The 12,206-nt window shown below is 46.6% G+C and overlaps 1 pseudogene; it reads right to left on the bottom strand.

Moving 5' to 3' along the window:
* Positions 1-3,387: 3,387 nt before the first annotated feature.
* LOC125148660 (60S ribosomal protein L7a-like) lies at positions 3,388-4,410 on the bottom strand (annotated as a pseudogene).
* Positions 4,411-12,206: the final 7,796 nt, after the last annotated feature.

The raw sequence follows: 12,206 nt of genomic DNA, 5'->3' as shown, positions 1-12,206 counted from the left end.
TTTTTGCTTAAGTTGCCCTCTTGCATGTTATGCATCCTTTTATTCCCCTTCCAGGGGTGTGCTAGAGCCTTTGAGGTTGTTAAACACTCTATTCAGGAATTTTATGAGCCCCTGGTTAAACAGTTGAGGGCTTGAAATCAACCATGGTGGGAGTATTTACACCACAGACATAGGCAGACACTACAAAATAGTTTCTTTTTTTTCTTACAGAAAACTAGTTTACCAGCATATCACTGTGTCTCTCTTATCTAGAAAAGGTAGAGTCTTAATAAATATGTTTTTAAAAGTACTAGTTCTAAAAGTATTATGAAATAGCTATGTTATTTAAATATTTTGTGTGTGTGTGTGTGTGTGTGTGTGTGTGTGTGTGTGTGTGTGTTTTAAGTAAACTCTACTCCTAATGTGGGGCTGGAGCTCACAACCCCAAATCAAGAGTCATATGCCCTATGGTCTAAGCCAGTGAGGCACCCATTATATGTGTTTCTATTTTTTTATTTTTATTTTTCAAAGTTTTTATTTATTCTGAAGAAAGAAGGGAGTGCATGTGTGTGCATGCACACACACACACACACACACACACACACACACACATGCAGGGGGGCAGAGAGAGAGAGAGAGAGAGAGAGAGAGAGAGAGAGAGAGAGGAGAAAGAGAGAATTCCAAGCAGGCTCCAAACTGTCATGCTATCAGCGCAGAGCCCAATAAGAGCCCAACGCAGGGCTCAGACTCACCAATGCGAGATCATGACCTGAGCTGAAATCAACAGTCAGCTGCTTAACTAACTGGACCACCCAGGTGCCCGCCCCCTCCCCCCTTAAATCTTAGGAACAGTGGCCCTGTTTTGGGGTCCAAAAATGTTTCAAGTATAAATAAATTTATGAGATTGCTTTTGATTGATGGCAAGGGAGAAATGGGATTCATCCAAAATGTGCCTTCTAGTCAACTTGGCTATCATGCAGCTGTTCTAAAAAGGAGGATCTTTATGTATGTGGATGTGCTGAAAGCTGTTTACGTTTCTGTTTATCACATTTTAAGTTATACCCTGGTGGAGCTAAGATTTTGGTAAATCTAGCAGTATTAGAAGCAAGTTGATATCCCATTCAATGTGTGATGGTTGCTAAGGGACCATTCAATGCAAATTAGAAGTAATAATAGCTCTGGTTTAAAAGGGCAGAGAATTAGGACAGGGAGGGGAAAATGACTCCCTACAGAAGACGAGAGTTTTGCGGTGACAAATGTGGATGCCTGACACACAACACTTTCTGCTCTGTCCTGTGATAGAGAGGCAAGGAGGAATGGGGACAGCACAGGGACAAGGATAGCTACAGTGACTCCTGGCAGGGGCTTCCCTTGGAATAAGCGCAAATAGCTACAGAAAGCATGTTTGTTATCCAGAGTTGGCAGCTCAGCAATTGCAAACTTCGGCAACAGCACGAAAGAGAAGAGGAAAAAAAATTCTCTGGCAGTAAAATTGTAACTCCTGGGCCACAAACAACCACACCAAAGGCTGCTGGAAAGTGCCCCAAACCTGAAGATCCCCCAAAGGCATTGCAATGAGCAGGTTCATTGACCGTGGAAGAGCTAGCAAAGACTGCGCTTTTACTGCCAGGCGCAGGCCTGCACTAAAAAACTCTTCCCTCCTATTAACCCATTCAGCGCCCACAATGGACAAAGAAACTGATGCACAGATGGGTGAAGTCCCTGCCTGAGATGCTCCGTGAATAAGAGGAGGAGCCAGGATTTGAGTCTGTGCTCTCAACTGCCCAGATCGAACAAAGAAGGATGTGGATGGTGGTGGTCTGAGATGGCAGTGTGCAGGGCATGGTGAAGAGTGAGGACGTGAGGAGCCTGAGAACGGTAAACGAGACAGGCCAATGGTAGATCGAGGGGTGGGGCTGAGATGGCACAGTTCAGGAGGTCTACAGCCGGAACCAGAGGGAGACAAAACCTACCTCCCAAACCTAGACGATTTGCTATCCCCTGGCCAAATAGCACCATATCCTGAGGCCATCTCTGAGCCCTCGTGCTGTTAAAGGCCGCCAGAGGTGTGGCCTTTGAGGTTTTGGGGCAGTTAGTGAAAGGGCCAGCCAAGGCTTGCTGTCTTCCCTTTAGTAGTTCGGTGTTGAGAGAGAGAGAGCCCAGGCAGTTTCTAGAGGGGACCATGCTGAGCTAGCTGCATGTCGGGAGTAGTGACCTATAATCCACGGGGTGGACTGTCATCACACAGGGGACCCTGCTGGGCAGGGCATTGGGACAGAGATTCAAAGCTCCTGAGATAGTCAGGAGCAAACCCAAAACTGAGCTGAACCTTAAGGGAGAACATGGGAATCTCCATGTAATTGGAATGGAGTGAGCACCACAAAGTGGTCGGATGAGCACAGCCTTGTTCCTCCTCCTGAACGCCATCTATTTATCCCTGAAGACCACTACCCTTATCAAAGAGCACCGGACACCATGCTCTTTCTGATGCCGGCAGGCCAGGTCCAAGGACCCAGAGGGGGTCACAGGACCAGCCAGGAGGGTCCTTAGCTTCACAAAGAATGGAAATCAAACATGAGCCAGCAGGAAGTGAGAGCAGAGTTTATGGAAGATATGGAGCAGCTACAGATGGGGCTTCAGGGAGACTCAGGAAAGGAGCGTGAGTCTTGTCTTTGTTCAGGGTCTTGGGTTTTTACTGAGGATGGTGCCTGGTGTACATGTCCTCTCAGGCACGTTCTAACCTCTAACCGGTTAGAACAAAGACAGGGGCCCATGTGTCATTCCCTGGAGTCAGGGTGCCTTGGCGTGGAGACGTCTAGCTCCAGTGGTCTGGAATATGCCTATGATAACTTTGGTCATTCTCACCTGGTCCTTCCTTCCATGTTATCTATCCTAGAGAAATCATTAACTCCTCATCCCACTTACAAGGAGGACATACACTATTTACGTTGCAAGGCATGTGTAAAGTTGGGGGGGGGTGGTGCAGGTCGTAGCAAGAAAAGGAGCAAAAGGCAGATATTTATGGAGTCCTTCAGTTTCTCTGCGTCATTACTAGCTGAGAAAAATCTTTGTGGATTACTGGTCAAGTAATTATAGATTAAACCACCACACAAACACGCCAGGGGCTAGACCTTGTTTTGTTTGAGGAGCTCTTGTGGCTCGTTTTAGACAGAGCCCTGACTTCTGCCAAGTGACTCTGGTGTTTTCAGTAACACTGAAGATAAGCTCTGGCTCTGGAGGAAGTGAGCTGGAGTTCAGTGGCCTCCCCTCCGAGCCACCTCCTCCTACAGGACCCAGGTCTTCACAGAAAAGTTTGCTCTCTCTGTTTATTTTATTTTTGTAACTTACTTATTTTTAAAGATTTTTTTTTGGAAAGAGAACTTTTTATTATTTTTATGTACAGAAAATTCAACAGCATCCACTTAGCCCAGTGTGGTGGCCAGTTCTTTTTGCCTTTTCCCGCTTGGCAATGCAAGCCACTGACTTAGGACCCAGGACGTTGTCTCTCTGGTGGCTGGTGGTGGTAGATCTCATCATATTTGTCACTGTAATTGGTTCTGATGGCTTCCACCAGTTTAGCCAGAATTCCTTTGTCTTCCAAGTTAATCTGTGTGACAACGGTGCAGGGCTTCCTGTGGACCAGATGCCCCAGCCTGGCCTTCCCCTTGATGATGCCACAGGGAACCGCCACCGTTTTTTTTTTTTTTTTTTAACGTTTCTTTATTTTTGAGAGAGAGAACACCAGCAGGGGAGGAGCAGAGAGAGAGGGGGACAGAGGATCCAAAACGGGCTCCGCACTGACAGTGGGAGCCCGACGCAGGGCTCAAACTCACAGTTCGTGAGACCATGACCTGAGTTGAAGTCAGATGCTCAACTGACTGAGCCACCCAGCTGCCCCAAGGGAACCTCCATCTTACAACACAGGGCAGGCAGGAAGACAACCAGTTCAATGGGATCCACATCATATACAATCATTACCAGCTGAGCCTTCGTATTTCCCACCAAGGTGGTGACAGTATTAACTCCAGCTTGAGGGACAGGCAGCCTTTTAGTGGGGACATCCCCTTTGCTGGCAGCTTTCATCTCAGCCCGGGCCAACAATCTCTGCTTCTCTCGCTCTCTCTCTGGTCTGTATCTGTGGGCCAGCTTAAGCAGTTGAGTAGCTGTTTGGTGGTCCAAAGCCTGGGTGAACTGGTTAATTACTGAAGGCACTTTTCGACATTTATAGAGAATAGTCCTTTGCCACTGCAGCCCGTGGCATTTGACAGAGCTGGTGAGGCCCTTTTGGGCTGGATGTCCTGTCTGATGCCAAAATTCTTGGGCCTTCTCTCAAACAGGGGAGTGACCAGCTTCTTGGCCTCTTGCTTCTTCACAACAGCAGAGGCCAGGGCCACCTTCTTCCCCTTGGTCTTCTTTCCTTTCAGCATCTTGGATGGCTAGAGGAGAGAGAAAAGAAAAGAGAATTGTAGGTAATATCAAGATTATTTATTTATTTATTTACTTATTTATTGTTAATTTTTTTAACATTTATTTTTGAGAGAGACAGAGAGAACATGAGCAGGGGAGAGGCAGAGAGAGAGGGAGACACAGAAACCAAAGCAGGCTCCAGGCTCTGAGCTGTCAGCATGGAGTCTGACGCAGGGCTTGAACCCACAAACAGTGAGATCATGACCTGAACTGAAGTCTGGCACTTAAATGACTGATCTACCAGGTGCCCCTGTTTTTTTATTAAAAAAATTTTTTTTAGGTTTATTTATTTATTTTGAGAGAGAGAAAGAGAGCATGCAAGCAGGGAAGGGGCAAAGAGAGAGGGAGAGAGAGAATCCCAAGCAGGATCCACGCTATTCACACAGAACCCAATGCAGGGCTCCATCCCACAAACCATGAGATGTATGTACCTGAGCCAAAATCAGGAGTTGATCACTTAACTGACTGAGCCACCCAGGTGCCCTAAGATTTTATTTTTAAGTAATCTCTACACCCAGCATGGGTCTCAAACTTACAACCCCGAGTTCAAGAGTCGCATGTGCCACTGACTGAGCCAGCCAGATGCCCCCTCTCTCTTTTTAAAAAAGTTTTAGGAGATAGAATTTATATACCATAAAATTCACCTGTTTAAAGTGTCCAATTCAATGGTTTTCAGTATGTTTAAAGAGTTGTACATACATGACACAATCCAATTATAGGACATTTCCATCACCCCAAAAAAGAAATCTCTTCCCCATTTGTATTCACACCCCATTCTTACCCCCAGGACGAGGCAACCACTAACCTACTTTCTGTCTGAACAGTTTTATATGCTGATAATATGATATGTTGTGCAAGCACAGCATCTGCCCCACACCTGGGGTGAGGCAAAACAGACAAGTTGACCATTTTTGTGTGAGCCAATATTCAGTCCCACAAACTAAAAAATTTGGTAACTTGACCAAGTTAATGTGTTAAAATAATGCAATTACCTATTGCTTACCACCTTAGAATATAGTCTGTGATAGACCAGTTCAGAATGATTGGCTGACTTGAAGGTCTGAGCTTTTAGATTGCCAGCTGACTGTAGAGCTGCTCTTGAGAAAGTAGGGCAAGTGTCTAGGTTTTTTGGGTTGTTTTCCATTTTCTTTTCCTCTGGAATTCCATGTCACTGATGTAACGTGTACCCTTGGGTTCTCCTCAGAATATGAGCTGCTTTTACAAAGCAGCCTTCATGAGGAAATTGGTCCCATGCTAGACTCAGAACGTCACACATGTATTTGAATCTTGCCTGTTGTATTAGATGGCTGAGTGTGGATGGCTCCCTCGCCTTTCTCTGGTAGACTCTTTGCTCCTATGGATTTTCCTCCACTGGACCATCTGGATTCACCCTTGTTGTAATTTCTTGCATTTACAAAAACCCTCTCTTTGACCTGGTTTCCCCTTTGGAGACTGTCCATCATCCCTGATTCTCTTTTTAGAAACTTCTCTGATGGAATTGTCTAAGGTAGCTGTCCCTACCTTGTCTTTGGTTCTCCCTAGAATTCACTCTGGGCAGGGCTTTGTACCTGCCACTCCACCAAAACCACCCACAGTGTTGCTGCCAGTGACCTCCATGTGGCCAACCCAACAGTTGACCCTCAGCCTCTCGTAGCTTATTGGTTGCATTTACACATTGACTATTCTTACCTTCCTGAAACACTTTCTTCTCCCGGCCTCTAGAGCAGCAAAGTCTTTCTTTTCCTTTCTTTTTTTTTTTTTTTTGGCAATGGGGAGTGGGGGGAGAGAGGCAGAGGGAGAGAGGGGAAGAGAGAGACTGAGAGAGACAGAGAGAGAGAGAGGGAGAAAGAGAAAGAGAGAGAATCTCAAGCAGGCTCCATGCTCAGCACAGAGTCTGTCACAGGGCTTGATCCCATGACCCTGGGATCACAAAATCAAGAGCCAAAATCAAGAGTCGGATCCTCAGCCGACCGAGCCACCCAGGCACCCCTAGAGCAGCACTGTCTCTTGCTCTTCTGTCTCACTGCTCCTCTATCCAGTCTGCCATGCTGGCCACTGCTCATCATTCTCGAACGTGTCTAAATGTTGGGGAGCCCCATTTCTTGCTTCTCCACCTCGTCTCTCCTCTGCCTGCGACACCCTCCATGTGATTTCATACAGACTACTGGGTACATTAAATACTATCTCTGCTGACTTCCAGATTTGCATCTCCAACCCATCCCATCCTAAAACTATGGGAATTCAAGAGAATTGCTCATGGAGACGCTGGAAATGAGGGTCAGAGTTAAAAAGGGAGATGTGGCAACAGAAGCAGAGGTCAAAGTTATGCAGCCATGAGCCAAGGAATAAAGGTCACTTCTAGACCCTGAAAGAGTAGGGAAACAAATTTGCCCCTATAACCTCCAGAGGGAACACATTTCTGCCAACGCCTTGTTTTTAGCCCTATAAGACTTGTATCGAAATTCTGACTTCCAGAACTGAAGGATAGTAAATCTGTGTTGTTTTGTGTCATTGAGTTTATGATATTTTGTTAACGTCAGCAACAGGAAGTTAATCCAGGGGGTAAAGCTGACATCAAGGTGCCCATCTCCTGACTCCTGTGCTGATGGCCTTCCTTCCATAGCTCTGACCTGCTGATGAAGCACAGTGATTCCTTGAGCAGGTTGAAAAGCCCCAGGCCCTGGCACGAGCCCTGTGCTGTCACAGAGGTGTGGTAGGTGATGGAAGGTGGGGAGCCTCATTCCAAAAGGTAGGGCTAGCTCAGGTGTGATTCAGACAAGGACAGTTGCCAGAGTTTTGAGACCTAGAATCCAGGGTGGTCAGTGCTTAAGAGTTAGGGAGGCCACTTAGTGCTCTCTGCCTAAGTGCTAATGGGACCTTGGACTTGGGATCAGGAGGCCTACTGGAGTGGAGCAGTGGGACCTCAGCCACTGAACAGCACTCCTGGCTTGGAACCAGAGCAGAGACAAGTGGTGTGCATGGGTGGGGAGGGCCGGACCTTCAGGCATGCATGAGAACGCCATGGTGGTCACTGGTGTTAAAGGCATAGCGAATGAGACTGGGGAATAAAGTGCTGAGCCTAGGCCACTCAGCTTGGGGCTGGTGGGGAGGCTGGGTGACCAAATCACTTACCCCTCCAAATGTAACCACTTTAAGGACTGAGGTGGGATTGGTAAGTTTGGAGGGAGAGGACATCAATGAAGGCAGCTTCCAGAAGCTGAAGAAGGTGGGAGCAGTTGAGATGATATGAAGGCTAAGGTTTCCCACCATTCTAGTAGACAATTTAATAGAGTCACAACAATTTGGAGATGATGCAAAGTCCTACTAGCACCGGACTATAGCTGTAATATAAGGTTACATTTCCTTTTAAATGCCCAAATTCTAATAGCTCAGTGGCACTTAATCTTGGTTGGATACTGGAATGAACTGGGGAGCTTTGAAAAATTCTAGGGCCTGGTGCACCCCCAACAGGGGTCCTCTCCCTGGCTTGACATGTGGGGAGGCAGTCTGAGCACTAGGATTTGAGGAAGCCCTTGAGGGCCACTGCGAGTGTAAATTCCTCCAGCTTACTGTATGTAAATTGGATCTCTCCAAGTATCCCACAGCTGTCCCCAAGGATTCCCCAGATATATGCTCACTGGGGCTTAGGGCAGGGCCCCTCCATGGTCTCCGGCACAGCCTCTTGGCTGTGCTGTGCCACTGCCTCCTCTTCTGGAAACCTCTGGCCTCAAGAGAGGCTGCTCTCCCTACAGTTACAGCCTCCAAGTAGAAGACAGGCCCTCTTGTGAGTCCCCACAGGGCAGCTGAGGTTGGGCAGTGCACCCCAGGCCTTCCTGAGGCTCCAGGTAGTAAAGGGGAAGCACACCAGAGAGCAGCTGACAAGCCCTAAAGATAAGGTGGCTTATGGGGCCTGCAGAGCCAGGCCTGTCCTCAGGGACACTCACAGGACCACTCACTGCCAGGCATGCTCTGGACATCACCACCACTCAGAGAGCAGATCCCGCTGCCCCAGGTGGCTGCCCCCTTCTCTCACCCAGTATTAAGGTCTGGTCTGAGCCCCACTTCCAGCCCCAGGATGACTGACAGTGAGAAGGTCCATTCTCGAAAGGGGAAACCTGCCCTCCCCCTTATGGCTTCCAAAGACATTAGAATATAAATGTACAATGTTCACCCTTTCAGGGGAACTGTCTGAGCAGCCCGTGGCCTGTAGAACAGCCTCCTCCGGTGGCGGGTGGAGGGTAGAATCTGAACCCTCACTGTGGGCCCCAGAAAACCACCACCCAAGTAAGCCAGACAATAATAGGTGGGAGTTCACAGCCAGGGTCCATTCAGACAATGGCCATGTGTCTCCCAAAGAAACAGTGTTAGAGGGTGGTCAGATTACAGAGTTATAAACACAAGTTAGTTACAAAAATGAATATTTACATGAAATGAGAAAAAAAAACACAACCAACTTCAAATTTTAGAATGTTAAAAATGCCTTAAGTAGCACAAAATCCAGGAAAAAAACCTGACATTTTAATGAACAGCCTGACACGCCTTTATGTTTGTCCCTATTCTTTTGACTGCAAACTCCTTGATCACTTACCACATTCTCCAGAAAGAAGAGAAAGAGAATAGTTTCTATCTGGCATACTTTCAGATTAGCATAATTTCCTTTAGCATGACTGGTGAAAATTTACTTCAGCTGGAACCCTAGATTTCATCAGGACAAGATGTGTCAGATTTGTTAAAATGGAATCTGACATGTTGGGATACATAAAACATGCAACTCCATAGTGATGTAGTCAGTGTTGGTAGTATTTTTCAGGTTTATATCTCACAAACGGAGATTCTGAAAACGTCTACCAAGAAAAGAGCATGGTATATTTATAATCATATAAGCTTCATTATCTAGGCTGTTCCTACAAGAGAGAATGTCCATTCTGACGAGGGTTGAGGAGGACTGAATCCTCTGTTTACACTTTTCTGTACCTGGTGATTCAAGCAACTTCCTGTAGACCAGCTACTACTGGCTCTGTGCATTTCAAACTTTGTTTCTCCTCCTGCCCACATGTTTCTGTGGCTGGATGCCCCAAGACATGCTCAGGTTACAGTACAGCCATGAGCCCTCAACTTTCATGGCCAGGCTGGGGGACCCTGCCCAGGGGGTGGTAGCCCCGTTCCTGGAGGAATAAGAATCCAGGACAGTCAGCAATAACTGACCTACACATGCAGACCACATAAATGGATCTGCTAAATCCAAACTAAATGTATGCCCAACCTGATCCCCCAAATGCCATGGCCATCCACAGTCACCTGGCCTAAAGAAGAGTGTGACATGGGGCACCTGGGTGGCTCAGTTGGTTAAGCGTCTGACTTTGGCTCAGGTCATGATCTCACAGTCGGTGAGTTCGAGCCCTGCGTCGGGCTCTGTGCTGACAGCTCGGAGCCTGGAGCCTGCATCAGATTCTGTGTCTTGTCTCCCTCTCTCTCTGCCCCTCCTCTGCTCATGCTTTCTCTCTCTCAAAAATAAATTAAAAAAAAAAAAAAAGAAGAGTGTGACATAGGGAGTTTGGAGTAGACCTACGCAGTAGTCTCATTTGTTGGTGGTTAAAAGACCTTAATTTTAGAAATTTACAGAAATATATGATGATGTTTCCATGGCCTGCAAAGTGAAGTGGACCTCCAGACCTGAGGAAGTTGGGCCTGTTTTCATATGAATAACAAAAAGGCATTAGAATGTTTTTCTTACAAGAGACACTGCCTCAAAACTCAAGACTCCACCATTTGGAAGGCAAAAAAACTGCTTGGATTTTATTTTATTTTATTATTATTGTATTTATTTGTTTTGAGAGAGAAAGAGAGCAAGAACCCAAGTGTGCACATTGCACACGATGGAGAGGGGCAGACAGAGAGGGAGGGGAGAATCCCAAGCAGGTTCCATGCTTTCAGCACAGAGCCCCACATGGGGCTTGATCTCATGAACCGTGAGATCATGACCCTAGCTGAAATCAAGAGTCCATCACTTAACCAACTAAGCCATCCAGGTGCCCTCTACTTGAAATTTTAATTTAAAGTTTTCCAGCATCTGTTTATTAACAGGTCGTTTTTTTTTTTCCAATCCAGAATTATCTACTTGCTTTTTTATATCTTCAAGGACACCTTGCTGATGTTTTAGTCATCTGGTGTCTGTCACTATATTAGTGTTTTGCAAACCGGAGTGCACAAATTCTTGATGAGAATTTTTTTTTTTTTAATTTTAGAGAGTGCGCACACGAGTGGGTGAGAGGGGGAGAAGGGGAGAAACAGAGAACCTCATGCAGGGCCCACGCTCGGCGTGGAGCATGACACAGGGCTCTATCCCATGATCCGGGGATCGTGACCTGAGCCAAACATGAGAATTTAATTTTTTTTATTATTTTTTTAAACGTTTATTTATTTTTGAGACAGAGAGAGACAAAGCAAGAATGGGGGAGGGTCAGAGAGGGAGACACAGAATCTGAAACAGGCTCCAGGCTCCGAGCGGTCAGCACAGAGCCCCACGCGGGGCTCGAACTCATGGACCGCGAGATCATGACCTGAGCCGAAGTCGGACGCTCAACCAACTGAGCCACCCAGGCGCCCCCCTAATGAGAATTTTTAAATGTTATATTGAGTAAAATGGTACAGGTGCTCTGGAAAAGTTGGGCAGATTTTTTTTTAATAAAACTAAATATACAATTACCATACAGTCCAGCACTCTCCTTCCTAGGGTTTCATCCCAGAGCAATGAAAATTTATGTTCACACAGCAACCTGTACATGAGTTCATAGCGACTTTATTTGTAATAGCCACAAACTTGATATCCCCCCGATGTCCTTCAACAGGCAAGTGGTTAAACAAGCTGCTGTGCCTGTACTGTGGAACACTACTCAACAATAAAAAGGAACATACCATGGAGGCACGCTACCCTTTGGATGGATCTTAAGGGAATTCTGCTGAGTACAGCAGCTGGTCCTGAAAGGTTGCATCCTGTACGATTCCATTTATGTAACATTCTTCTTTTTTTTTAATTTTTTTTTTAACGTTTATTTATTTGAGACAGAGAGAGACAGAGCATGAACGGGGGAGGGGCAGAGAGAGAGGGAGACACAGAACCGGAAGCAGGCTCCAGGCTCTGAGCCATCAGCCCAGAGCCTGACGCAGGGCTCGAACTCACAGACAGGGAGATCGTGACCTGAGCTGAAGTCGGATGCTTAACTGACTGAGCCACCCAGGCGCCCCTGTAACATTCTTGAAATGACCAAAAAGAGAATAGATTCGTGGTTGCCAGGGACTTGAGGACGGGTGCGGCACAGAAGGGAGATGTGTGTGGTTATAAGAGGGTAGCTCTAGGGATCCCTGTGGTGACAGAACTGGTCCTGATCATGACTGTGATGGTGGAGACTACACATGGGGTAACATCGCATAGAACTAAATACACACAAGGATGCCTGGGTGGCTCAGTTGGTTAAGGGTCCGACTTTGGCTCAGGTCACCATCTCACAGTTTGTGGGTTCGAGTCCCACATTGGGCTCTATGCTATCAGAGCAGAGCCCACTTCAGATCCTCTGTCTCCCTCTCTCTCTGCCCCTTCCCCACTCACAAGCACGTACTGTTTCTCGAAAATAAGTAAACATTTTAAAAAAATGGAATACACACAAAAATAAACACAAATCAGTCGGTGTATGTTAAGCCAGTGAATTCTGATGAAGATTGGTGCATTGTCACTGATGTCAATGTCAACATCCTGGATATGA

Source organism: Prionailurus viverrinus, chromosome D3 (genome assembly GCF_022837055.1).
Source record: "Prionailurus viverrinus isolate Anna chromosome D3, UM_Priviv_1.0, whole genome shotgun sequence".
In the NCBI taxonomy this organism is placed as follows: domain Eukaryota; kingdom Metazoa; phylum Chordata; class Mammalia; order Carnivora; family Felidae; genus Prionailurus; species Prionailurus viverrinus.
Note: the sequence above shows the minus strand (reverse complement) of the source record. Positions and strands in the feature narration are given on the sequence as shown.